Source organism: Leucopleurus acutus, assembly GCF_964270905.1.
Source record: "Leucopleurus acutus genome assembly, chromosome: 5".
Lineage (NCBI taxonomy): Eukaryota > Metazoa > Chordata > Mammalia > Artiodactyla > Delphinidae > Leucopleurus > Leucopleurus acutus.
Window position 1 is genome coordinate 54513174 of NC_139147.1, and position 26129 is coordinate 54539302.

The following is a 26129-nucleotide window of genomic DNA, read 5'->3' on the forward strand; positions in this document are numbered from 1 at the left end:
ACCAGTTTCAAGCCTTGCAACTTGGTGCAGACAGGGTTTTTCGCTCGCAACCCACTCTGCTGGGCCTCTCTACCTGTCCTCTCCTACTGTCTACAGGTCCCGAACATTAGAAAATAGAAAATGTGATGATCTTTGTGTGTCTCTGTAAAATGTGTGTATGTGTGCGTGTGTTTGGGTGTAACGGGCCTTCTGTTTGGCCGCGCGGCCTGTCCATCACGGAGCGGGCCAATGGCAGGCTGCCTTATATAAAATGAGTGTTTTCAGTCTCTCCTGGCTGCATGTACTGTATGTGGAGCAGTGTACAGTGAAGCGGAGGCAGAGCGGCTCCGCGAGCTCCTCTCTCTCCACTTTCCCATAGAGAACCCCTGACTGGCCGCTGAGGGCGAGCCACACACACGCCCTCGCGCCCGGCGAGCCCGCGAGGTAAGCGCCCCCCCATCCCCAGCCCTTCCCGGGCGCTCTCCCCGCACTTTCTGTTTTCCTACTCACTTGAGAGCCGCCGGGCTGCAGCCCCAAGGACTCCGCGGCAGGAGCAGCGGCGGCGGCGGCGGCGGCTGTGGCGGCAGCCGGTAGGCTGGACTTGAGGAAGACGGAGGGAACCCCGCGCGTCCGGAGCCGCCGCCAGCCGGCCCGCTCCTCGGGCACTTTACCCCTCCGCCAAAACTTTGGGTCGTGAGAGGTCGGGGGCGAGGGTCGCCGCGGCCGCGCCGGCGGCGAGCGGGGGGCGCGAAGGCAGTGCCCTGCGGGCGGGAGGCTGGGGGCCGGGCTGGGGAGTAGTAGGCCAGCCGGTGCCAGGCTGCGTTTGCAACCAGCACCTCTCGGCACACAGGCAGCGCCGCCCGAGAGGGGCACGGGAGCCGCGGCGCGGGCAGGAGCAGCCTGAGGAAAACAACAACAGAGCCCTCACGCCGGCGGGCGGCTCTTGGCCGCCTGGGGAGCCCCAAACTTCATCTCGGCGAAAGTACGTGGAGCCCAGCCTGGGCTCGGCTGCCGGGGAGGTGGGGCCTGGGGAGTCGGGGCAGGGGAGGAAGGTACAAGGAGCCAGCCCTCAGTGGATTTATCGAACGTTTCGTCTGCGTCGGTGACCGGGAACAGCAGCCCAGTTGCTCGTTCATCTGGAGAGTTGGGATTTGGGTGTTCCGGCCCCGGAGATTGGTGCCCTCTCACCCCCCCACCCCTAACCAAATGCGCGGCGAGTAGAGAAAGTGCTGTTTTAGTGCCAGAGTGGCTAGGAGGAAGAATAGGGGGAGAGGGGGAAGAGGGCGAGGGAGAAGGGGAGAGAGAAGAGGGAGGGAAAGCCGGCGGGGGCGGGGGGTGAGGGCAAGAGAGAGAGCGAGAGAAAACGGAGAGGACGAGAGGGAGAGCGAACGAGAGAACGGGAGGGAAGAGAGGAGGGGGAAGAGGAGGAGGGAGGCTGTGTCAGGATTTTGCTTGAATGTGGGATTATGTTGTGTCAATAAGTTTAAGGTGGAGAGAGCGAAGCTGGCGGGGGGGGGGGCGGTGGTGGAGGGGAGGAGGAAGGCCTTGGCTGTTTAAAGTCTTATTTCTGAAGGTAAGTGATGGCATTGCATGGTCGCGATGACAGAAAACTTGCAGATCCTTTATCCGGGGATGGGGTCGATGCCTCTAGAAAGAGCTCCCCAGCCCTCTTAAGCCACACTCGTGTTACCCTGTTATTTGCTGCGATCCGGGTCGCTAGTAAATTACAGAAATCAGACTCGAGGTTTCTTTTCCTCCTCCACCTCGTCTCGCTCGCTCACCCTCAGCAATTTATTATTATTATTTTTTTTATTTTTTGGTATTGTATGAAACTTAACGTAACTGAGACCAAACCCGAGTCCTGTAATTTACAAGGACCCTGAATCCAGGAATCTGGAACACGTTTATGTGTGAAATAATCCGCGATCATTTCAGCTAAATGAGGAAGGTAAAACGAAACGATGCAAAAAGCTAAGACACAACATGTACGACAGGGGTGGGGGGGAGAGGGAGAGACGGAGAGAGAAGCTATTTTTTGCTTTCCTTTCGGTAGAAAGGAAAATAAAGCGTGCATTCGCCTTCCCTCCTGGTGTGTAGGGTCCAGTCAATATTTTAACTGTTTGAGGACAAATTAGTCCAGGTGGATCTCGCCGAAAAGTTTCGCGAGGTGGGGTGGAGGTGGGGGGGTACGAAGGGGAAGGTGGGTGGAGGTGATGGGGGATGGGGACGGAGCGAGCTCTGCCTCTGCTGATGGTCATTGGCCTGGGGCTTTGAAACCATTGCCTGTCCTGCTAATGACACGTCCAGTTCTCCTCTCCCGGCCGCGGACGCCGGGCTGCCGGGGACCGGGGTACTTTCCCCGCGCGGGGAGGGGCGTTCTTCGCCATCTCCTGGGGTTGCCCACTCGCGACGTGGGGCCCCCACGCGCGCCTCTTCTGCGCGCCGCCGCCACCTCGGCTCGCGCGACTTTTGTAGCCAGCCCGCGGCGAGGGGGCGCAGGGGGTCCCCGGTGCGGACGTCTCCGCGCGGCCACCCCTCTCCCGGCCCCACGCGCGCCGCGCGGTCCAAGCCCGGAATGGCAGCGCCGGGCGGAGCGGCTGTGCCCCCCCGGGGGCAGCGGAGGCAGCGGCGGTGGCGGCGGGATCTTCGCCGGGGCCCGCGGGAGGAGGAGGAGAGGGAGGAGAGGGAGGGAGGAGGAGGAGGAGGAGGAGGAGGGGAAGGAGGAGGAAGAGGAGGAGAGGGAGGAGGTGTTTTCTGTCCAGACCGCCGCCAGTTCGAGCGGGCACGGGGACGGGGACACCCCACTCGTTGCTCCTCCGTTATGGAACGGTGTTTAGCAGACTTTTACGCCCGGAGTGTGGGCTTTGCACTTCATTTTTTTTTCTCCCCCCTCTTGCCCAAAGCAAGATGGACTCTATTCCCTTTCTCTTTCTCCCTCTGCCTGTGTCTTGTCAGCCTTAAAGATCGACATTTTGTACTAAGATGCAAACTTGATGGTGACCAGCAACAAAGCCGGGGTGGGATCCCTCGCTCCCTTCCTCCCTCTCCGTTTTCCAGCTCCCCCCACCCCGACCTCGAAGACCTGGTGGCCCTGCACTTGACGCCGGGGGCTCTGGTGAATGTGTTTCCCCGCTCGGTTCCGATCTCCAATCTCGGGATTGTGACCGGGGCCGGGCGTTGGGGCGACATTTGTGGCCGCCCAGGTCTGCAGGGCTGAGGGCTGCGCTACCTGGATCTGCTGGATTTGCTGCCGTCGCCCTGCTACCTCCTGCCGGCTCCTGGGCACGGGGAGGCTCGGACTGCCTATCGATTGCCATGATTTGGTTCCTGGTGCATTTGTCCTGGGGGCGGCGATCACTTGTGCAAGTTGATGAATGATCACGATGTGGGTTTTGGGTTTGCAGGATGGATCAGCTGCCTTGTACATACCGGGAGTAGGGGGCAAGTGTGCTGGAGACACCCTAGAATGCCAGCTGGGCTACCCTCCCCTCAGCCTCTGCCCTTTGAATACAGGGAGCTTCTTTGCCTTTATTGCCCCACAGTTCGAGCATAGAGGTTGGGGATGGTGAGAAGGAGGGGTTGGTGGGGAGCTGGACTCCTGGGTTTCGGGGTCCTTCCTTCACAGATGTTGCAGGAGTTGGGACTCAGTTGTAAAGCTCTACCACACTGATGATGTACCTTTATTTGATACTTTATAGGTCACTATCATATGACAAAGGCTTTGCTGCAGTTCATCTTCCTCCCTGTGTACTTTCCATTTGCCTTCCTGGGTAAGTATGCAAACTCTTCATACAGGGAAGCTGGATGGTATTAGTAATGACATAAGGGTTCTTACTGTACACATAAGAAGATGCCTTATTGGGTTTGCAGCATCCCAGAAACTTGTCTTGCTAAGTTTCCCATAGCAGAAGTCAGTTTATGATTTATAGTATTTACAATTCAGCTATGGTTATTATTATTTTAAGATAGTTGAAATGTGCATTTTGCATTTTCCTGCAAGTAAGTGTCATTTGAAAACTTATCTTTTTTAATTGATAATAAAATTTTACGTAGAGTTGAAGGCGTAGGAAATTTAATGCTAGATAATATTGTAGAAAGATTGTAGCTTGTGAGTAGAGAGAATTATTAAAAACCCAAGGAGTCATTGCTCAGAAGACCTCTCTAAATTACAGCGACTGACATTTGCTTACTCTTTCCTGGGCTCTCTTTCTTAGGGAACTTGTGCTGTTTGTGACAGTTACCTTTTTAGTGGGGGGACGGTGGACTGGGCAATATAGTAAATCTAGCATTTAGTGTACCAGCTTGATTCAAAAGGCAAATAACTGTCCTAATTGATAGTAATTTTTGTCAAAATTTATATATTTGGAGAAATTGAGTGCATTTTAACAGTCTGTATATATAATAAATAGCAACTTTGAAATCTGACACTAAGTGCCTTTTTCAGATATATGCCTCCCAAATGGAAAAGTTGGTGAAATAACATGTGGGACAGTAAGTGCCTTAAAAGTGTGGTTGTGAGAAGTAACCCTCTGGGTGAAAACTGAGGGTTTAACATTTGAAAGCCACATGGTGAGCCCAAACTTGCAGAAAACCAATGTGTAATTTTGCCCCTCCATTGTCAGAAACACCTCAGGTACTTTAAGTTGCTGATACGTTAAGAAAACTGGTTGTACGAAATCGTGTAAATCAGCTTTGGTGCTTTGTAATATTACCATAATGAAGACAGACTGTATTTTGTGAATGAAAATGGACTTGAATTCAGTTTTCCATAAAAGAAAAAGCAAAGGGACCTTATTTTGTTTCCTGGCTTGCTGGCATATTGTGTATGTTACTAAAAGATTGTCTTAGTATTGAGAGGAATTGAGTTTTGAAGACCAGGCCTTTCTGGTAGTTTCTGTATGGTAGCAAAATGTACTTTGACATTGTTGAGAACCTTAGATGATATATAATAGAAGTTCTGTGTCCAGCATTTTTTAATGGAATGTAAAATATCGTGTTATTTCAGATAGAAGAGCCTCCTAATATGTCACATGCATAACAGGCCAATTGGAGTGGTCAGAATGAGATGGGTCTGTAAGATGAATTTAATACACACCAAAATATGTGGATTTCAGCGTATTTTTTTTTAAAGCTTCTTTGTAAGAGAAGTTTTTCATTTTTGAACATATGGCAAGAGTATTCAAAATGCATTCCTGATTACTGAAGAACACCACATTTATACATGTGAGGCACGTTATTTTGTTCACTGGAGCAAACTTTTAATGCTAGTTCTTTTGTCGTCGAAATATATTTGACCAATTCAAAATTTAAAATGGGAATAGGTAATTTCCAGAATAAAAGCGATCTGATGAGCTCTTGCATTTCTTTGAGATATCAAATAACTGCTTCATTAAAACAATGTTTTCAAGAAAAGTCTTGGTCTTTGAAATCAGAGTAGTTTTTATAGTATAAAATTTGAAGTAGTGATTTTAAAAGTCACGCTGACAATGAATTACAAGTTATTTGCATCTAAAATGTATTTATTGGATTTGAGGCTTAATTTTCAAAATAAGATTTTAGATAAAGGTTTTGCTTCTACATTGCCAAGAGTTTTCAAACTTCTCATTTTATTACTCTGCATATCTCTATTAAGTTCTGAAGCTGAAGTCTTAATTTGCATTTCACATTTAAAGCCAGCTATTGAAAAGGGGGTTCATCTATGTTGTTTCTTAGTGGTACGTCTTTGGAGGTACTGTGGCGGTTTTAGGTAGAATCTTCCCCTAGGGACTAAGATACTAACACATTTTGAAATTTTGACACCTTTCTTTTTTTTATATCCACCTTGATCTTTATATCCAAATTTTTTTTAAAAAGTTCCGGGTTTAGGAGTTTGTGAGGTAGCTCTGCTTTTAATGTATATATAGCTCTGCTGTACAACTTGAAAAGTGTATACTGTCTTTGACCTTACAGACCTGATCTTTATACTTCATCCATTGGAACAGATTTGTTTAGATATTGAATTTATAACATAGCTTTGGGAGTGAAAGCTAGGATGAACATATAATTATAGTTTGCTTGTGCTGTAAGTAACTATGTAATTGATAATGCTTTTGTATATAGTTAAAGAAGGAACAATAGCCTTAAAATGTGGCACAACTCATGAAAATCTAATTCAGCTGCTAAAGTATTTATACAGCCATATTTTTCAGTAAAATTACAAACATAATTTTTAATTATTAATCATCAGCCAGTATACTTAATGTTTACGTTTTCCTACATTTCATAAAGAGCATGGGTAAAGCAAGGGCCATAGTTTTAATGGGATCTTACCATGAATATCAATTACTTTAATATTAGAAATCTTTAATAGAAGTAATAAAGACTTCACAGTTCCACCCTATTAAAAGAACTTTTTGAAAATAGCCTCATTATAGATGTGCCTGTTTTTGCTGTACTAACAGAAATCCCTGAAATTATTAGTCTCTTGCAAGAGTGCAGAAATGTTTAAGATTGTGTTTTTAAATGTTCTGAATTACTAAATATAGGCAGTTGATTTTGGCATATTGCATCACCACCAGTGTGGCATACCTATATTTTAAAATTTAAATTTAAGCAAGTATTTATCTTAAGAAGAAGACACTTTTCTTGAACTTGTAGTTTGAAATCCACCTTGTTTTTCAACATTTCACTACCAAGGGCACCTTTTAAAATAGGTCTGAGTGGTATCTCTCCTGTATTTTTAGTTAGCTTCCTTCCTCTCACTATGAAATGAAAACAAACCCAAATTATAAAAACATTGTAATTTCACTGCCTCACTTTTAAAAAAATTAATTATTTTATTTATTTTTGGCTGTGGTGGGTCTTCACATGCGGGCTTTCTCTAGTTGCGGCGAGTGGGGGCTGCTCTTTGTTGCGATGCACGGGCTTCTCATTGCCACGTCTTGTCTTGTTGCGGAGCGAGGGCTGTAGGTGCATGGGCTTCAGTAGTTGTGGCTCTCAAGCTCTAGAGCACAGGCTCAGTAGTTGTGGCTCTCGAGCTCTAGAGCACAGGCTCAAGTAGTTGTGGCGTGCGGGCTTAGTTGCTCTGCAGCATGTGGGATCTTCCCGGACCAGGGCTCGAACCCATGTCCCCTGCATTGGCAGGCGGATTCTTAACCACTGCACCACCAGGGAAGTCCCACTGCTTCATTTTTATCATGTGCCCCAAGTAAATTGGATGCAGAGGGTCCTCAGCTACCCTTTGAGAAACACTGCTCCAAAGGTGGTAAGGACTAAGGTTAATGACTGAATGGACATTTTTCCAGCTTGAAGATTCTGTGACTGTAATTCCATCAGTGGGTTTGTACCACCTCAGGGGCAGTCATCACATACTGTGTCGAATTGTAGAGATTTCTGTATTTTAAGTCATACCTGAGGAAAGCACTTTTTGAGTTCAGCTTCACTCAACATTCATATGTGTTCATATTATCCCTTAGAAGGCAATTATAGTTTCTTAAAATGCCAGGACATCATTTTATAACTGTAAAGATATACCCAGAAAATCCTCATGTCTTAATGGGGATTGTTTTCTTTCCTTTTTTTTTTTTCTTTCAAAGAAAAAGATAAAGTGAAAATTGAAATAAGTACCAGTTACACAACGGAAATTCAAAAGAAGACAAGCCAGTAAAGAATTCTATCTAATAGTATATATAAATAGAAAATGAAAGACTAAGGGAATGAAAGACTTAAAGGATTAAATATAGACCATGAAGCAGTGGCACACCTTCCAAAATATAAACTTAATAAGTTAATATATGTGAGTCAGATCCAGGATCTAGATAGTAAAATAACTTCAGATAGTGAGGAGGTTGTGTAAAATACAAAGTAAAAATGATTAAGAATGAATTAGATTTTATGAAATCTTAGAAAAGTGAAAAATATTGTAAAATATTGATTAAATAATTAAACCAATAGTTAAATATAGCCCTTGGGTGAAAAGATCAGGGAATAAAACAGAAAATCCTGGATTGGAATAACTGAGATCCTGAAAAGGACATAGAAGTTTGGATATTTTGTAAAGGGAATAATTTTAAAAAAGGTTGATAACTTATTTCAAAGGACAAATAAGAATGAGGATAAAAGTTGTTTAAAGCAGCTGTATTTCTCAAATGTTTTTGAGATCTATGGTGAGAAATACCTTTTATATTCCAATCCACATAAAAAAACCTGGAACAAAAGTTTCCTGAAACAGTACTAAGAGCAGTGCTCTAATGTTTTCTGTTCCTATCTAATCTTTATAAATCTAATCTGTTCCAAACAATTTTATTAAAAAAAAATACAGGATGTCATTCACTAAATTTGTTTTATGACTTACAATTTAAAAAACACCAGTTTTGCTTGCAAAATATGGAATTTCCCAGGCCCCATCCTCATATTCTGATTCAGTGTGTCTGGGATAGGGCCCAGGAATATGCATTTTAACGGTACTGCAGTGATTGTGAAGCAGGTGTGAAGTCCTCTGACATATTTTGAGGAACTCTGGTATTAGGGACTGATGGCTAAAGATTGAAAAAGATTGAATGGAGTCACATACTTGAATGTGGGCTTAGAGTTCATTTACTGCTGAAGTCCCTTCCAGAGCCTCAAGATTCTATGGCTGTATTTCAGTCAGCATGTTTACAATACTCAGAGGGCCCTCATCGCACTCTGTAGATGTCCCATAGTAGCAGGTATAGTACAGAGAGCAGAGGCTTTGCGACCAAAGAGCCCTGGGTTTCACTTTTGCTGCCTCTCTAGCTTATAAGCTGAGGGACTTTGGGCATGTCACTTCAGAATGAACTTCCATTATCATATGTGCAAAAGGGCATCTTAATGTTTACCATGCAGCAGAATGAGAATGACATAAGACAATAATGTCTGTAATGACCCTTATCCACAGTCAGCGCTCAATAATATATGATTTATAGTTATTCAGTACATCTCATCTCACCCCAACTCCCACTAAGTTTGAAATTTCACAAGGCTGTGCCTTTTAATTTTTGTTTCCTCCAAAGTAATTTTCAACTCTGATATCATGAAACACTGGTGCATTTTTAACTGGATATGAGGTGCTGGACAAACAAGTTGTTACTGAAGGAAATAATAAGAATAACCAGGAGGAAAAAAAGAAAAAAACAACTGAGGCATGCCACATTTAAGTACAGTGTTCCTTCAAGTGCTCCTCCCACCTCTTTAAAAAGACATAGCACAGGACAGTACACAGTTCAGAGTGGTTAGTTGACAGCACTGGACATTCCCTCTGGTGACTTTGATACATCTTGGAATGTCTTAGAGCATCAATTCTCTTTTCTACCAAGACACATGCGACTAATGTTTACGCATGGGACACTACGATTTCCCTGGTTATAGACATAGGTAAATTATGCAGGTTTTTTTTTTTTAAGATTTATTATTTATTTATTTATTTAATTTTATTTTTGGCTGCCTCGGGTCTTAGTTGTGGTAGTCGGGATCTTCACTGAGGCATGAGGGATCTTTTGTTGAGGCACGCGGGCTTCTCTCTAGTTGTGGCTTGCAGGCTCCAGGGTGTGTGGGCTCTGTAATTTGCGGCATGCAGGCTCTCTAGTTGAGGCGCGCTAGTTCAGTAGTTGCGGCACTTGGGCTTAATTGCTCTGCGTCATGTGGGATCTTAGTTCCCTGACCAGGGATTGAACCCGCATCCCCTGCCTTGGAAGGCGCATTCTTTACCATTGGACCACCAGGGAAGTCCCATGCAGTCGGTTTTATAGGTAGTTCACAGTGTGATAAAGCCACTTCTTTCCCTAACAAGAAAGTATATCATTACAAGCAAGAGTGATGTTATTATGATGAAAACCTTAAATACACCCATATATGCACATGTAAAATCCTTTATAAACTGTGGTACCTTAACTTTTCATAACTAATTACTTGGGGGCACTCCTCACAACCAATTAAAACTTACCTTCGTGTCAAGGCATGAAGATTGAGAAGCATTATATCCGAAGTGCGTAACAAATTACATTGTGCAAAATGACACTTAAATAAAAAAGTGGGACATACTAAGGAGAAGATGAATGGGAAATACTCCAAATCCCTGAAATCTTGAACAATGTGAAAATCAAAAGCCAGGGGAAATGCAACCTGTGGTTAGGTGCAAAGGAAGTGCAAAAGACTGCAAGTACCAGGGTTCTCAAACTTGAATACTCACTGCTTCTAACATAGACATTTTTAAGTAGTCTCAATGTTCATTTACTTTATTTGAATAAATTAAAATTAAATAACTTTGTTTTTTATAACTTTCTTTAAAAAATTAATTAAGTAGTTAATTAATTTTTTTGGCCACACTGTGCGGTTTGCAGGATCTTAGTTCCTCAGCCAGGGATTGAACCCAGGCCCTTGGCAATGAGAGCGTGGAGTCCTAACCACTGGACCACCAGGGAATTCCCTGTATTTCCTAACTTGTAAGGATAGATTTGCCAGGAACATCTTCCTACTTGGCTAAATTTTAATTTGCCATACTTTTTCATCTCTAATAAATAGTCTTTATAGTCTTTAATAGTCTAATAAATATCTAAATAAATATCTAAATAGTCTTTAATAGTCTAATAAATATCTCTAATAAAAAGTCTTTGTATCTTGATCTGTAGTGGTATTGGATATACATTCACAATCCTCTATCTAAAAAAATCTCTGAAAAACTAAAAAGTTTTTGTTCCTCCAAAAGTTTGACATCAAAACTCACTTGGTGGCAAAACCTGACCCAGAGTGTCATGGACCTGTTTAAAATAGTTTTTAAAGCCCACTTAGAATATTCACATATTTTGCTGTAGAAGTAGTAAGTAGTATGGTTGATTATGAGGCCCTATCCTAGATTGGACTAGGAATGTTACATAAAATATACTATATGCTCCATCTGACCTTTTTAAAGCCCACAAAAATCTGAAGCATTGGACCTTAGGGTTTCCTATAAGGGATTGTGATCCTATTGTATTAACTTCCTTAGTCCACAGCGTGAAATTATCTGGTATTCCTACCCATTTTACTCAATGAAAATCCTTTTGCTAATTTTGATAAGGAAAGCTTAAACACACATACACACACTAGTTGAACCTCGTCTATCCATTTTGACATTGTGATTCTTTTTTGGTTGTTGTAATTTTTAGTTTTGTTAAGCAAACACAAACACACTGATAGCAGTAACGTTTGAAATTTCTACCATGTTGAACACTTCTCATAATGGTCAGCAAAATTTAGGTTACTTTCATTATGTTTTACTCTTAGGAGAAGTTTCATGAAGGGGTTATATTTCCTTTATTACTTTGCTACTTGCATGTTTCTTTCCTTCTATCAGAAAAGTAAAAATAGAAAATGTTTTCTGCAAATTTGGTCTCCTCTCAGGTGAGAATGTTTCTGGGTTTTATTGTTTTGTAGAGGTTCTAGGTATCTTTATTTTCAATAAATAACTGTGAAATGCTGAGTCAAGATCTTTCATCTGTACTTCTAATTTCCTATAAAAACCACTATAAAAATTGAAAAGTATGATGTGAGGAAGAGTCTATATGACACCCTAGGAATAAAGTAATAGCTGTATCTGAACTATTGTTATGGTAAGACTTAAATCAGTCTTCATTTGGTAGATTAAAACTGTTAATGGCTAAAGAAAGTTTTCTGTCTTTTATTGTTTGTTGATTTGACTACATCCTTTGGTGTAGGAAAGCTACAGATTGAGTGATTCAGAGGGAGTCTTATTAGCAGTGCTGATTCTTTTAATAATAAAGAATGCTGACTTGTTTTCCAGCTTTTGGTGCACCTCTCAAAACTCACCCAAGGGTAGAGTTCTCATTGACTGCAAAGGGAATGTGGTGGAGCATGTAACAAAATGAGAAAATAATTCTCTACACCCAGCTGTCAAACTCTGATTATATTTTAAGTTACTGAAGTTACCATTTTCTTCATTCTCTCCCATTCTTCCTTCCCTCTCCTCCCTCCCCTCCCCCTTTATCTCTCTGTCCTGTTTCTCTCAGCTGATTATTATATTCACTAATGTGCATCCGGGATACTGCCTAGAAATGTCTGAGAATGGGATGTGGGGTTGAACTTTTTTTTAATTTACCATTATTTGATTTTAAAGATTTGTTTGTAGTTTTTGAGTCCTTTTAGTATTCATCCCTACGTATTATCATAAAGTTGTTGATATATGAATTGGAGACTTACACAGTCTCTATGTATGTGTCAGTTAGGAAGGGATCATGTGGAGCCTTTCGCAGGGCTCTGTGAAGTAAAGGCACCTGTTGTTTTTATGAAGTAAGTTCCTTATCCAATCATTTTTGTTTTTTAAGGTGATAGTGTGATTACATGGTTTCAATTATATTTAAGGGAAAATTGAAAGCAGTTTTTAGAAGAGTTGCCCAAATAGTATTTCTCTTTGGGAGGAAGAGAGAAAGATAATTTGCAGTCAGATGCTCTGCCACTGAGCTGTACCCCTCGGGAGAAAGATATTTGGACTGAGGGCTGCCTTGTGAAGTATCAATACAAGTTTTATTTTTACTACTTTGTTTATTTTTCACAACAACTTTCTGAGGAGAGGTGACCCTGTTTTAATGAGGAGGAAACTAAGTCTTAGGTTAAGTAGTTTGTCTGAGGTCACACAGCTAGCAAGTGGCTGTGCCAGGCTTAGAATGCCTGTCTGCAGTGCCACTGTCTCCTGGGCTTGTTTTGTATTTACCTGCCTTGAGGACCACATTCCAAAAGGTTAGAAATGAAAGTTTTGAGGCAACTTTTAGCCAAGAATTCCCTCCAATTTTTCTTTCTCCCAAAAGAGAAATCGTCTTCATTTTGAAGTGATAGGGCTTGGAACACTGTTCTCTATCAGTCTTAAGAGAGGTAGATGAGAAAGTCTCTGAGCTGGGGCCAGCTGTCAGTTTTCATCTGTGAGGTCACAGTCAAAGACAAAACCGGCTTCAAACTTAGTTTATAAATTGATATTTAGTGAACTTTCTTTCTGTTTGGTATATCTAGTACAGAAGTGTCTAATAACAGTTACTGGTTTCACTACTTACTAATTCCTTTGGTATGTCAGTAGCAATCATCATTCATCATGAGGAGTGTTTCTCACTGAATATTCTATATGTTTTTACTCTGGTACTTTTAAGTACTTAATCTGAATATATTTTACAAAAGGAATTTAACAGTTTAACATGGATAGTGTTATAAAATAGTTTTCTGGCATTTGCTTTGAAAAGAAATTCAGTATTTGTGGAAAAAATTAATAAGCAGATTCATAGACTTCATTTCAGAGTGTCTTAATGAGTAAACATGGATTAGAGGGTTAATCAAAAGTTACCAGTTTTCAAAGTGGTCTATGGGTACTTTTGATTTATTTTACCTATGAAACTTATTTCTGCTATGATAAGTAGAAAAGATTTTATAAATTACACATTTCTATACAAGTAGCAAATCATTTAAAAAAATACAAAGTAACCCATTGCTTTTTTTGTACTGAGCCCTATTCATGTGAAATTAAGTTTTCTTTTCTTTGCAAATTCAGCAAAGTCAGAGCCTAATTCAGATATAGAAGATAAAAAGTTAGTTCTTTTTAATTGGCTTTTCTTTTTCCCTGATCCATGAAACATAGAAATAGGGTATTTTTCTATTTTGGCAAAGTAGCTTTTGTGGATGATAATCTGACGAAGAGTGCTCTTGCATGGTTCTAGCTGCATGATGCTTTGCCCGGGGTGTGTCAGGCTCTCCATTTCTTGTCTTTCATCCCCCCACAATAAACCACTTCCATACTGTTCTCATTCAGGTAGGCTGGTAAACTGAGTACGTTTTATGGCATCTGACACTTTTCTTTTGACTTGCTTTCTTGGGTCATGTTCAAAGACCATTTTGCATGTTAAATAATTTGGTCAAGTGTAGGTGAGATTCAGGTAGCAAAAACTACTACTGATTTAATTCACTGGTCATGGATTAGGTACTTACAGTGTATTGATGCTGATTTAAACTTTAAGGATATAAAAGGTGAGTATAGAACAACCCTTATCCTCAAAGTAAGTGTCTTCTACTGGCTGGAAAAGTCCAGTAGATGTAAATATACATAATATAAATTATTCTGTGCTAATTGTTCTAACAGATATGGCCTAAAATAATACTGAGTAAAAACCACCAAAACACTGGCTAATTCCAACGTAGGAGCTGACACTGAAATACAGCAGGGGTTTCTTCCTGTGGCACTGTATTTGTCCTAATTGTCATTAGGGTTGTAAACTAGTTTGGCCCAAGCACTGGAGTGGATTTTAAAAATTAGACTTTTAACCCTGATTTGGCTTTTATTTACTTATTAGTACATTCTTTTCGCTTTTAGTCTATTTCAAAAGCCAGTGAATTTTTTTTTTTTTTTGGATGAAGTTTTCAATTTATGTTGTTATGTTTCATTCAAGAGTTTTGGACTTTGTTTTTATTTATTTTTACTTTTTTGTTTATTGCTATTAATGTCACAATCTGTAATGACAACACTTTTGAAGTAAAGGGTAGGGTTTGAGGATTCCACGTACTGTATACCAAGTCATGTTAAAAGTATAGTAAACAGAATAAGTTTGAACTGTGTTCACATTCCAATAAAAATATTATAAACTACTATAGCTAACACTTATTCTTACTTAGATAAATTATACTAGTTAGAAATATATATATTAATAAGATCTCAAGCCCAGTTATTAAACACACGTGAGATTCTAAAGAGGTAAAAATGTACTTTTCTGTCCATGAGAGATTATAGATTAAAAATTATGCCCAATGCTTCCATCAAGCAATTTTCAGGTTTTCCAGGATGTTTTCAACCTGTATTTACAGCTGTGGTTTCTCTCATGGCTTAGTAAGCCATGACCTGGAGGGCACACATGAGTTTGGTCTTCTTTCTCTTTTATGTTTAGTAATCTGGGTTCTGGTCTTTGGATTTCCTTTTGACTTGATCAGACCTTCAGTATCGCGTTTTAAAATCATGACTTTTATGTTTATTACACCTCAGAATGTATGCATTTTCACCCAGTTTTATTTATGGCTCCCTTTTGACTGGTCATTTCTGGACATCAACACAGTTTAGATTAAAACTTTGTTTCTAAACTGCTCAGTGTTCCAGATGCCAACCCTGGGTACTTTAATAACAAGCAAATACATTCGTAAGTGAAATCATAAGGAAGAAACTGATCTGGGAAAATATTTCTTCATAAGCTCACAACATTGGTAATGACCCTAATGTTTACATTAAAGAAGCAAAGAGGAACGGAGACACACAGAAGAGTGGTTTGTTAGTCTTTCTTCCGTTCTCTGTCATGGGGCTGTTTGGCATCATGGAAGTACAGTTATTCGGATCTTATTTACTAGTCCTCATGGTAATAATGAATTTTTTAAATAAATTTTGTATATGGGTATGCATTCTTGTCTCATTTGATGCTATACATTCTTAGTTGTCCCAGACAACATGTTCAGATTTGTTGTAAGGCCCAGGGTTTTAAAAAGTTTTAATGATTTTCTACATACAGCCTCTGCATACATTTAAATCCATACAAAAGCCTTCTGTAGCTTGAAAGGTCTTGGGAGTGGGTCTTGAGGAATGGGCGTAGAGTTGTACATCTGAGGATCTGGTCTCACACACAGAGTGGTGAGTTTACTACATAAGGAACTGTGATCATGAATCAGTGGTGGATTTTATTTCTTTAATATTTTTTAAGGTAACAATATATATCATTCCTGACATATATTTCAAATACAGCTAGATGATCATGAAGTCTAATATATAGGTCTTAAGTATTAGGGTGATTGGTATTTTTCATCGTTAAAGATGTTTTCCTGAAAAGTTTTGACTTATTGAGTTTTTCAAAATTAACTATGTATTCTTATTGACAAACTATAATTTCAGAACATTTCATATGTATTTATAATTGATCTTCAATTAGCAGTGGTTACTTGAAGCTTTACCATTGCCAGGTCCTAATAGTAATCAGTGATCTGTAAAGTTACACAGAGGAGAGCTGCTTAAAGGGATACAGTACTGATCATTATAAAGGAGAGCAATCTTTGGTAAAGCAAATGACTGGCCTCTATCATATCTGTTTGGTAATTCTGGGTTCCATATATTCAGTTGCCTTTATTTTATATAGCATGTGGTTATTGACTACCCATTATGTGTAAAGCTGGATTAGGAATTCTGGGGCTTGCAGAATAAAATGGTAATAGCTTTGGCTTCAGGTTGTTTCTAGTATCGTAATGACATACACATACCAAATGTGGAATAGAAAATAAAGATGCTATAATATCCATGGGACACAGGGATGATGAGGATATTGTTGTTAGGAGGTAATTAGGGAGGGAAATTGGGATGGACGTGAACTTTGGTTGTTTAGCTTAATGTTTAGGCATCCTTGCCAGAATGCTTACTTGGGTCTGTCAGAGAAAAATGAACCAGGCTATTGGAAAGCCCAGGCTAACCCCATCTTGGCCAAACAGTTCCCTGCAGTTGTGTCATCATCCAAGCCAATGGTCTCTAGACTTTTAAAGTGCTATTCCCTTCAGTAAAAGAATTGGAGCATATATCTTCAATATCTGTACATTTATTTATAACTTACGTATACTGGGCTATTAATATATTATTTAATGTAATAAAATATAAATGCTTAGAAATAAAAAATAAATTGAATGTAAAGAAAAATTATATTATTTCCTTCTTACCTACGCCAGTGGGCTAAGTCTTATTCATGTTTTGGGGCTCAGGAACTCCATTTTGGAGACCATAGGTCAAAATTGGGCAGTGTCACACCAAATTTCCATAAATTCCATGAGCTCAAAGACTTTGTTTTGCTTACTGCCGTATCCTCAGCACCTAGATCATGGTAGGAGTGCAGTGGATACTGTTGAATGAATAGGCAGAATTAGGCTAATTTGTAGGGATGAGGACAGAGTCTAGCTCAGCATGAGGGATCTGATAAGAATAGAGATAATTTTTGTTTGTTGCTGTATCTCCCATACCTGTAAAAGTGTAGGGACTCAAAAAATATTAGTTGACTGAGTTAAGGGGGTGGACAGTGTGTAGCTCAGCATGAGGTATCTGCCAGTGGCCGTAGATGGGCATGAAAAGGTAAATTCCAGGAGGTCCCCTAGAGCAGGACAGTATATGGAGATAGACTGGCTATCAGTAGGCAGAAAAATACAGCCAATGGGGGGAGGGAGTCACAGTGTTAGTAAGAACATCTCAGAGGAATGACTTTGGTAGCCTCAGATCTTAAAAACTGTGACCCTCTTAAGCAGTAAGATCTGGATTTTACTTATCTTTGTACCCACAGTTCGTAGAACAGCATAGTAGGTGTCTGATTCATTTATGTTGAATTGCTCTGTTTTATACTATGTACTAGATATAGGAGATTCTGCAAGGTACAGGAATGGATTAGTGTAAAGATCAGAGGCCTGTAAATGAATCCTGCCCTGATTGAAGCAAAGCCAACGTTTCTGGGATTACCTCATACGCAGACATGGTTTTAAGCCTTGGCAGTATTGCCTGCACAGAGGTGCTCTGGTGACCACAACTGCCAAATCATATTTAGCTGTTTATTTAAATGTCATTATTAACATATTTCTATCGACACATTATCAATGAAGAAAATGGGGTTTGTGATAGAATTATTTTTTATAAGCTATCATCCTATACCTTCTTCCCTCATCACTAATGCTGGCATATGTCATGGATCACCCTCATGTATACTATTTCAATTAGGACTGAATTTATTTACAAATAAATAAAACAAGGTAGTTTGTATTTTTCCTCCTATTTTTGGAATTTTCTTATTCAGACTTCCTCTTTAAAAGGTGCTAAAAATTCTAGTTTTGTGATTGTAAAATAAACCTGTCATGTATTTTATTGAGTGTTGTCAGAGTTGGGGGGAACAAACATTTCCCCTGAGAAGCAGCTATGGCATTAGCTCTCTCCTTTAGAAGCTGGCCAGACAAAGGCATCCTTCTTTGGCTCTGACACACCAGTCAAGACAGGTACCCCCTTACCCCCTCTGCAGTTCAATCTCATTTAGGGCATGTTTATTTAAAGCAGTTTCACATCTGCACAATTAATAAATTACTGTGCTCTAATTTGCATTTCTGATGTCTTGTAGTAAGCACAGCGAGTTCCCCTTTGCCCTTATAAAAACAGTTTAGTCTGCTCAAGCTTCCTAGAGCTGAATAAAAATTTTCTCTGAGAGCCCTCCAGCATCTTTAGCATAGTCTCCAAATAAAGACTTAAACTGTTAAAACTTCTTTGCTCTCATCCTTTTGGTCATTAGTCATCAAGTCTTTCTTTATTGTAAGTTTGTCACCCTTAAAGGCACAAGAGTAATGTATGTTACACTTGTTATTGCAATCTAGAGTTTACACTGTGATTTCACTGACATCTCATTTGCTCTTTATGCTGTGAAGTAGATAGGAGGGTATCGTTAGTCCCATTTTTGCAGATGAGGAAACAGGTTCAACGTTGTCAAGTGGCTGGACCCGAGTTACTGAGTTTGCAGTAGCTCCCCTGAGACAAAAAACCCTGTATTCTGACCATTCCTCTAGAGAACTGCCCATGGTGAAGAGCAGAATTTATCTTATTTAAACTATGATTTTTTTTTTTCTGTTTTTACTTTCAACCTGATAACTTACTGTAAATACCTGGAACGGCAGTGGCATAGACAATATGGTTGTTTAATTGTCAATGTCCTGTGGGCTATAAGATATCAGTGGAATGGGCCGTAAATTTCTGGTGTATTTAAATCTATTTGTATATTTAAATAAGTGTTCTCAGATAATGTGGAACAATTGTCCATTTGACTTACCTTTTTTACAGCTTGTGGTGGAAAATTAAATGCATAGCAACCACACACGGACAAAGAATGTGCTTTGAAGTGTATATTAGGATTCTTAAGTGAGAGTTGGATTATGTGTTGGGGCCATTTTTTTTTCCTGTGAGACATATTTCTGAAACTGTAATGAAAATTAATTGGAAAATATGAATTGATATCTGAATATCTAAGCTACACCCATTTCTAGGACATACATTATAATGTGATATCAACTGGTGTTTTCAAAGAAGTGATGGGAAGTGCTGAAGTTTTTTTCTTTGTAAATTTAAAAGGCATTTTAACTTGGCACTCTGTAGAAAAGGAACGTTTCACAGGCCAGTTAGAGAATTCAATATGGCACTGCTGCCAACTTTACAAGAGAAGATATTTCTATCCAAAAATAACGACAGGATCAATTATTCAACTCATATTTTACATAGTAGAAAAGTTTTATTTGTTAGGATCTTATCTCAAAGTTCCCTAAGAGTAAAGAGGCCTACTTAATTATTGTACTGTGGGAGAATGATAAAAGGTTGATTGCATTAGACCTCCCAAACCTTTTTTTTATTTAATAGATTTAAGGTCTGACACAAAAGAAATTTATTTAAAATATTTATTTCTACAGATTCCTTTTGTTTCAATTTAATTTTCATAATTTGATTTTGCATATTTATACCAACTCTGGGACACGGTGTAGTATTAATGGATAAAGAAGTTTGTTGAAGAATCACAGTTTGAAGAAAAGCCAGAGCCTGTGTTTATTGAAGAAAGCGTATAAAGATGGAAGGGGTTAGAAACTGTGAACGTTACTTTGGCTTTTCATTTAAAATGAGGTATGAAAATAAAAATCATGAGGATAATTACGTAGAGTTCCTCCCCACCCTCAGTTTTTAAGCAGTTGAATCCAGTGGTTCCTCTCCACCTTGAAACAGCCTGTGAGGGAGGAATTATCATCTCCATTTTAGATGAGGGAATTGAGTCTCAGAGGCTTGGCAACTTGCCCAAGGTCATTCTTCCGGTAAGTGGTGGAGCTGGCATTCCATTCCAGCTCACTCTAAGGAGGCCACGCTCCTACTCACTCTCTCCCTTACACTGCCTCTTGTGCTGCCAGCACGGCCTTTGTACCACTGCGTAGTGCCCTGTACCCGTCTTGGCTCCTGTTGAATTGTAATGTTGAGGTTCCGGCCCAGGATAAAAGTACCTCTTCTTTGTCGAACACGTTGCCATATTCACATTTGCTTGTTAATTATTTCTTAAATCATCCCAAGCATACGGTAAACTTCTAAAGTTAAAAAAGGTAGTATTATATAGTATTCTAAGAAGTGAAATATCTGTGTTTTGTTTTGTTTTTTTTTTAAATAAGATTGTGCTGCAAATATAAAAAAGAAAACAGTTTTAGAATTCAGATAATTTTTTTTTTTAATGTTATAATCTTTTGTTTCTTGGCCTCACTGCACGGCATGTGGGATCTTAGTTCCTCGACCAGGCATTGAACCGTGCCCCCTGCAGTGGGAGCGTGGATTCTCATACCACTGGACTGCCAGGGAAGTCCTAGGATTCAGATAATTTACATTCAAAGAGAATAGTAGAATTTGAGCTCTAGAAGGGACATTGCAGATGATCTTGGAGGCCTGTAATCCATCATTTAAATTTGAAGAAAGAAAGGCCCAGATTAAGGAACTGGGACCCAGGCCATGTGAGTGGCCGTGCTGGAACCAAGACGTAAGACTTCTGATTTGGTGTTTTGCTAGAGAAATCTGCTTAGCTCCAAAATGATGTAGAAAATATTTTTCGTGCATTGATGGCGCCATTTTCACAGCAGGAATATGTGACTTTTTTTGGTGTGTTGTTCATAATGGTTAAAAACATTAAAGAACGAAAATAATGTATTGTTAGAGTAGAGCTGTATGTAATACAGCATACTTATTAACTTTGAAAGTATTTTATTATCATGCTACTTGACTTCTAAGTTATTTAGTAGTATAACATAATTTTGGTATCTAACAGATACATGGCTTTGGTGTTGTTCCCTGTGTCCTGTGAAAACAGGAAGAATTTGCAAAACAATAACACATTGTTAAATGGCATGCCAGTTTATCAAATGCCATGAGTTTATTACAGTCTGGTCTTAGGAAAAAACATCTCAGCCTTATAGCAGCTCATCCTAATCTTGAGCGAAAGAGCCATTGAAGTTATTCTAGGGCTGTTAGATTTTGTTCTCTCCAAGAAAGTATAAAGCTGTTGATCAGGAGAAAGAAGTTTTTAAACCCTAACAGATTTAGTTGTGAAAGATTTGTGTACTGCGACGCCTCATGGTGGCCTTATTAAGAAACTACTGTAGTGAAACATAGTGACCACATACCTTGTATCTCTGACTGAATCCCCTCAAATGCATGTGCATGAACATTGGTGAGTTAAGACCCTCGATAATATTTTCAAGGTTTGTATTTCTGTGTTTCATTTGGGAGAAATTAACCTCTTTTCTGCAGTCCAGGGAGGAAGCCTGTAATGCCTTATCAAAGCATTGCTTCTCGGAGTTCACCTGCCATCCTCCAGCCCGGAATTTCCAGAGAATAAGAGCTATGTAGTCCCAGCAGTTGCAGGCATCTTCTGCTTCTTTGTGTGATTCAGAAAAAAACCACCCTTTTCTTGAGATACTCTAGTTTCAAATGTTGGAAAATTGTCATAATAGATTGATTTTGTTAGAACAAGACACTTTACTGCCTTTTGGCAGGAAATTGTCATAATAAATATATAGATCTATGCCCTCTGCTGTGAATGGTGCCCCCTAGGGTTGTGCACAGCACAGCTTGCACAGCTGTACATGGAGACCCTGCAGACAGTTGTATCTGAGGAGATTGTCTTTAGACATCAGATATTAAAACGTCACATCTAGAAAATTATAAGTATAGTTCTTGAATATAAAATGCTAGTTATTTATGAAATCATTTTTTTCTTAGTTATAAACATAATAGAAATTGTTTCTATTGGAATGGAGTGGAGACATTTCTTTACCTCTGCAGTGTACTGACAAAAGCCTCTATATTCTATTACACATCTCTTGGCCCAACCAATTTAATATATTTTCAAAGTTAGTCTGTCTTTTAGAGTTCTGATTAAAGAAGAAAAGTTTTGACCTTTATGAAGGAGCTTTCCTTTATCAGATGGGTACAGTAATAGAATGCAGAATGACTTTAAGCATCCATCTCTTTTATCCATCATTAAAAGTTAATTGTCACATCATATAAGTGCAACTCGATGGGATTTATAATGTTCCAAAAATTGGCAACCTATGATGAGGAAAGTATGCTCTGTGAGGACTTGAGTTAAGGGAAAGAAAGGAAAAAACAAACTTTTTATAAATCTTAAGTGGCAGCTAAATGGAAATAAAAGCTTTTAATTTTTGTGGGAGGAGAGTGATAGCAGATCAGTACCTTATGTTTAGTTGGAAGCAGAAGGTTTCCGAATGCAGCTTGTCTGACGTGAGGGTGGTCGTTTGGGTGACTCGGGAGTGTAGAGGTTTAATCCCCTACACATTTGGAAAGGACAGTAATGCGTTCACTATCTTTGTGCTGGTCCATGGAATTATTTTCTTAACAGGAGCAATAATTACCTTTCTCAGTCTTATTTCAGGAGTGGCAGTTGGTGGGATATTCAGCAGGAAGTCCATTACCCTGTTTGTCGTCTGTGGTGCTTCCCTGGTTGAGTTTGAGTCTTGCCCAGTAGGTAGTGATGATGCATTAAGTAGCTAAAACCACAGTTGTGCTGGGTCTTTCATTCAGTTTGGTGACATGATCGTAAATTACTAGGCTCCAAACAAAGATTTTGAAATGTGCTCTTTTGCCAATCCTTTTCAGAGTTTGGGAGAAATGGCAGTAAAGTGTTGCTGGTGTGTAAAAAGGAGAGTGCTTTTTTGCAGTAGCTCCAACATGCTAATTGTTTCTAGTAGGAATATTATTATACATGAAATCTCCAGGTTATCCTTAACCTTTTACTTTTACTTAGGTACCTCTGGCCAGTAACCAGTTTTTCCATACTGTAGTACCTAACCTGTCCAGAGCTTTCCTGCCGGCTTCCTGGCTTACAGGAGACTGATTCGATAATGTGAAGTTTATTTGAATTAGCACCTTTTTCTCTGCCCTCTGAAGATCGACTCTAAGACCTGGGATCCACAGACCATCCATATTTTGATTCCTCAACTCTTTAGACTTTGCTGAGATAACATTCGTTCTCTAGTCATTCCTGGCCATAAAAACTGGTTTTTAAATTTTGTATTTCCTGTTGCCATAATTTTAGGAAATGTTAGCGTGAGTAACTTAAGGACCATGGTTTTTAAAGCCCTTTGTCAGAACACTGGTTATTTGCTTATTGGTTATTGACTAAATAAAACCCAGATTTTTTTTTAGATATCATGATACACAGGGCTACCTGATTAAATAAATCATTATCAAGTAGTTTTAGTGACAAATCATTTTAGGAAATGTGATAAGCTCATTTTATCTCACATGAGACAGATAATTTTTGCAAGAAACTCGTATCGGGCTTCCCTGGTGGCACAGTGGTTGAGAATCCGCCTGCCGATGCAGGAGACACGGGTTCGTGCCCCGGTCCGGGAAGATCCCACATGCCGCGGAGCGGCTGGGCCCGTGAGCCATGGCCGCTGAGCCTGCGCATCCCGACGAGCCTGTGCTCTGCAACGAGAGAGGCCACAACAGTGAGAGGCCCGCGCACCGCAAAAAAAAAAAAAAAGAAACTGGTATCCTCTTTACTTTCTTTTTAGGTTATGATTATGAGAAGGATTTGGACTTCTGAGTTAAATAACAACAAAAAAAAATTTACCTTCATAAAAATTGTAGTAATAATAATAATGCAAGAAATTTTTTCGTTAAATATGTCTTATTAATTTAAAATATATGAATTAGATAATTGATCATATTTGGAAAACTGGTTGTCTTGCTGGGCGTTTCATTAAGCATACCTGTAAAATTATTTTATTTCACTACAAATGTGATACAGTTATTGTACCTGTAAATAATGTATGGTTCCTTAATCCCCCCAACCCCTGCTGTATATTCAGAAGGAAAAGTGATTATATTGATTTCTTGAGTAACTTTAGCCATCCAGTATCTGTTATGGTCTATTAACATAACTGCTCTGATAGTTTATTTGTTCTGACTTGTGAGTAATGAGTATTTTAGGTAAACTTCATAATGTTCAAGATAGTTTGAAAGATTAATCAGTACTTATTTCCTTGCTTTAAAACGTGTAAGTGCTATTCAAGTAACAATTGCCTAAACAAGCTGTTTTATATTATAGAGAGATAGTGCTAGAAAAGTATTTGCTCTGACAACATGAAAATAAAACTCATTCTCAAAAATTTTAAAGTTATACTATAAATAAATGTGCTATAAATAAGTAATACATAAATTTTCTTAGCTAAACTCAGGATAATGGCATGAATTATAGTTTTCCTCAGAAACTTAAGAAAAGTTTGAAAGAATTTACGACAGTTCTAAAACTTAGTAAATTAATGGTATTGGTGACCATTCACTAAATAGCTATTCAGTAAATGAAATTATTGAACTTTGTCTTATTTGTTGGTGATGATTTTGCCTCTCATGACCCAACAGTACCTACTTCATTACTTATCAAGTAAAGAGGCATTTGGGAGTTAACTTAGTAGTTGAATGAAATGTAAGGCTGAATTCAGAGTTTTGTGGGCCCGTCTGACATGTCATTATAAGATCTGATCAGATCTTTCCCAGATGCTCATGAAACCTATCCCAGTTGGTTTTTCTTTTTGTTTTATATTTGTCCTGTCCTTCAAGAAATCAGTAAAATCTGACATTAAATATAACATATTTACTACCTGTTGTATATCAGGCACTCTAATATGCACTTTCACGTATCTCATATCATAACAGGTTTTTGCTGGTAGGTATAATTTATCCAGCTACCCCCTTCTCTCCTTGCCTCCCCTTCCCTTCCCTTCTCTCACAAATTTTGAAGCTGAGGCTCGAAGAGGATGAGTAACTTGCTAGGATCGCACAGGAGGGACCAGCATCTAAGTGCAAAGTTCCTTTTCCAGTGTCCTGACTTATCCAGGGACTCTTAAGCCTGTACTCTCTAATTTCTGATTCTTGGAATTGTTGCTTTTTTTCCCCCCTGCATTTGCCTGGCTTCTTTTTCATGATTTAAAATGATATTCTGGATCCAGCCACACTCAGAAACCTAATTAAGTTGGTCTTTTAATATCTACCCGGGAGGCAGCATGGTTTAAAAGTATCATTGTGTGTCAGACAAGCCCTGTTTGAGTGTCATCTCTGCCACCTCTTATTTGTCTGAGTTTGGACTAGGCACTTAATCCCATGGTATTTTGTTTTTCTCATCTATAAAAAAGAAAAATAATGGTTACTTTTTTAGGTTATTTTGAAAATTAAAAGATATAACCTATGTAAAGCAGTCAAGTGCTTTGCCTATATCAATAGATTAACTTAGCAGCTATAATTATACTCCTTTGTAAAAAAGACACTCCTGCCTCTGTTAGATGTATTCAGTACCTCTGTGTTTATGTGTGGGTTCATTTGTCTATTCATACACATAACATATGATCTTATATTTACAGTCATTTCTGTATGAAAACAAAAACCAGAGGACAAGTGGCTTTCTTGGGGATGAGGGAGGTATCCTATAATGGGTAGTATTATACAGTTAAAGATAAATAATAAAAGAATTGTAGCATTCATTCAGCAGACATTTATTGAGCTGCTACTATGGGCTAGGCTCTGTTCTAGTCTCTGGGACTATGGTAATAATAATAAGATGGTTAAAAAATGCTTCCTGGATGGAAGGTACCTCTCATGAGGGAAAACAAACAATAAAATAAACCAAGTAAGCTGTATGATATGTTAGATGGTAGTACGTTACAGGAAAAATAAAGCACAGGAAGGAGAAGGAATGTGGGGTTGCCGTTTTATCTGGGTGGTTTGTGATTAGAGAGGGGTCAGGAACTGTGCAAGTCCAGGAGGGGTTCTTACAGAGGTGGAGAGCAGAGCGTGGTGCTGACCTCAGGAATGCCCTGTCTTCTTCCAGGAGCTGAGTGTCTTTTTCTGCATCGTTTTTAGAGTGCCTCTGGCGCTCTTGGAGACATTCCTGCTCAGCATGAAAGGTGGTACAGAAGTTTGTACCTGGTGGCAGGCTTTGGGGAATATACTATTATGCTTGGAAGAGGATGCCTGGTACTCTGGATGGCTTTCTCTGTAGTTGGCAGAATTAGAGGCAAACCATGTGCATTCCTTGCAGCTAAAGTGC

General features: G+C 39.6%; 1 protein-coding gene across 4 annotated transcripts in view; it reads left to right on the plus strand.

Annotated features, from left to right (window-relative positions):
- The first annotated feature begins 311 nt into the window (after nucleotides 1-311).
- Nucleotides 312-26129, plus strand: part of BBX (BBX high mobility group box domain containing) — a 282354-nt gene continuing 256536 nt past the window's right edge. For 3 of the 4 annotated variants that reach the window (XM_082839829.1, XM_082839833.1, XM_082839834.1), the window contains exons 1-2: nucleotides 312-423; nucleotides 3678-3749. The gene's annotated coding sequence lies outside the window, so the exon portion shown is untranslated. Of the gene's footprint in view, nucleotides 424-889; nucleotides 962-3677; nucleotides 3750-26129 lie in introns of those variants that run through there. The other variant, XM_082839830.1, reaches the window with a different exon arrangement.